The sequence below is a fragment of the Gossypium hirsutum genome, chromosome D03, assembly GCF_007990345.1.
Source record: "Gossypium hirsutum isolate 1008001.06 chromosome D03, Gossypium_hirsutum_v2.1, whole genome shotgun sequence".
Classification (NCBI taxonomy): Eukaryota; Viridiplantae; Streptophyta; class Magnoliopsida; order Malvales; family Malvaceae; genus Gossypium; species Gossypium hirsutum.
The window spans coordinates 33559442-33562290 of NC_053439.1; the positions used below are offsets into that span (position 1 = coordinate 33559442).

Consider the following 2849-nt stretch of genomic DNA (forward strand, 5'->3'; position numbering starts at 1 on the left):
AATTTTTTTGAAATCATTTGGTAAAAGTTATTATTAGTAAAACAGACAATGCATCAAAATATTTGTTACAAAATGTTATGGAAACATTTTATTTTGAAAATCACAACAATTTAGTTTTATAAAAAGATAATATTTTATAACAATTGGTATCATATATAAACTTAGAGCATGTTTGGTTGGGTGTATTGGATTAGCCAATACACCCCTAATCTGTGGTCCCACCGATTACCCTATTTGGTTGGCTGTATTACCCTAATACGAGCCTATTACGCTGTGCATGGATTCCTCATTTTCCCTTATGCAGCGCCAATTTGTAACCCCTTCCAAAAGAAAGGATTACCTAATCGGTCCTCTTTTACCTTGCAACATCTTTTCTTTTTTTCATTTTTCTTCCCATTTCCTTCCAACCTTCTCCCTCATTTTCATGCTTCTATCCTGACCAACCCTTTAACAAACCCTAACAACCCTCAACAAGGCCTTCAATTACAAATCGTATGAGGTAACAGAGTAACAGAGAGTAGCAGCAATGGTTCCCAAGTACGCTTCTCCCTTCTTCTATTCCTTTGATTTCAATTAAATTTCTTTATATATACCATGAATTTAATGATCTGTTCTTGAAATATTGTTTCTTTATTTTTGTTTTTTTGGGGAAAAAATGGATTTGCCTTTCATTTCATTCCATTTCGGCCTGAAATATGAAAATATGATTAATTTTTTGGTTTTTTAGGTTATATTTACATGTAATTTCAATGTTAACCAGTTTTGTGTTTAAATTTCGTCTTTGAAATTTTACACTTTCAATCGATCAACTGTACATAGGATTTGATTAATGAAGCTAATAGTTGTGAATTAACGAAAGGGAAAGGTTTTAATGCCTGCTGTAATTTGATTGATTGGAACACTATATGGTGTTCAAGGCAATCGATTATTTTCATTGTTAAAATATACCTCTGTTTGTCTGTTTTAGCTCGTTGGATAGTAGCTCTATAAATAATTATTTTTGTTTTGTCGGCTATGTTGCTGCTGATGAATGTTGGATATGGGTTCGAGTTTTCTCATTTAAGTTTTACATAAATTTGGAGGTAATGTTAATTGGACTCGGGTGTTTTTGTAAGATATGTGTATGTATGCTTCATAAGTGTGTTATTTTATGTATTTGGGAATCTTTGGAATATATTAATGTCATATCCATGCCCAAGAATCTGTTGAACATTGCTTGAAATACAAGTTTCTGATACGGTTATTTTTGGAAAAATGAAGAGTACGAGAGCACCTTACAAGTTGGAAATGGGAAATTGACTTGCTTCTGCTTCATACTATGGTCTATAAGATGGATATTATGTTTTTTTACGATCAAGAGCTAGTGTAAGGGGTAGTTGTTTGTAGAATTCTGTTTATGTTAATGGTGATTGTTGTTCGATCTTGTTAATTATGTAATAAGCTCGTAACTCGTTCAAAGGCACAAATGAGCATGTTGTCATAAAGCGTGACTTTAAGAGTGAGAAAGGGATAACATCTAACTTATTAGATGTACCTTATTAGATGTTGAGAATGCGCTTGCGAAGTTCACATGGGCTAAAGAAGTTCATAAGAAGATGGTTAAGCTGAAAGAGGAAGGCAAACCGATGCTAAAGAACTTTGCTGAGGTAGGTTCACCACTGGTTTTTTTCAGTTATGTTTTTGCTGATCATATGTTGAATGATTAAAATGTATGAGCTAGTGTATTTATGCTTATTACTCAATTTGTCTGATCTTAAATTCTCTAAGTTAATGTAGGGGAATTAGTTTGAGTGTCTGATATATATGTTTGACACGGGTGTGTTATGTTCATTTTTTGTCCAAGTTTTTTAATGTATTTGGAGGATTTTTAGAGCATTATCTCCCTATATTCATTCTGGTCCCAGACTTGCATCAAACATGGATGCATAAAGGAAAAGAAAGAGTCGAACTAACATAGAGTTACAGATGTTTGGTCTGCTGATCTGCGTTATGCTTTTTTGGTTCAATGCCAGATTGCTTAAAAGACTGAGATGTCTGCCTTCATTTATCTTCAGTTGCTGAAATTCGCATTTGAGTTCGGATGAATATTTCTCCCACAGTTTAAAACATCAATGACAAGTTTTAGTTTATGCATCTCTCTCTTTCTCCATTGGAAATGTCATTCGTTTTATTTTTTTTATCTTTTGCAGGTGCAAAAGCTAATGGGTTCAACACCATTGGATCTTGCCAAGTTTAATATGGTAAAGAGTGGAGAAATGAGCCGTAATGCTCCTTGTCCATGTGGTTCCAAGAAGAGATACAAAAGGTAATTTGGCACACTATTTCCCAGCGATCTGTGTTGCTGTGAGTAGCTCATAACCTGGACGCAGTGCTTAAGAGATTTTATTTCCTCAACCACGGAATGTTTTTCCAGTGCCAATGTTGTTCCCTTCAAGTAGCACAATTTTTTTTATCTTCTTTCATAAGAAGTTTCCCTTTGTGAGCTAGTTTCGTTTTGATACTTATATGTTGTTGGGGTCTACTTTAGTATCTAACTTTACAAGTAGGTCTATTTTGACTATGAATTTATATTTCGTCCAAATTTAATGATGTGAGACAATCTTAAAGTGTTATGTCAATAAAATTTTATATATTTCAAGTTCAAAGATTAAAATATATCTAATTGTCAAGTTCAATTATTAAAGTGTTATGCCAATAAAATTTTATATATTTCAAGTTCAAAGATTAAAATATATCTAATTGTCAAGTTTAATTATTAAAGTGGACAAAAAATATACAAGTACTAAAATAAATTTAATTGTCAAGTTCAGGTCAAGAAGTATACTAAATCTTTGGGGTAAATTTTAAAA

At 32.5% G+C, this 2849-nt stretch overlaps 1 long non-coding RNA gene across 1 annotated transcript; it reads left to right on the forward strand.

The window, feature by feature from the left end:
• The first annotated feature begins 266 nt into the window (after positions 1–266).
• Positions 267–2638, forward strand: LOC107950753 (uncharacterized). The gene is made up of 3 exons (XR_001698196.2): positions 267–537; positions 1543–1646; positions 2190–2638. It is a non-coding gene; the product is annotated as an uncharacterized lncRNA (long non-coding RNA).
• The last annotated feature ends 211 nt before the right edge of the window (positions 2639–2849 follow it).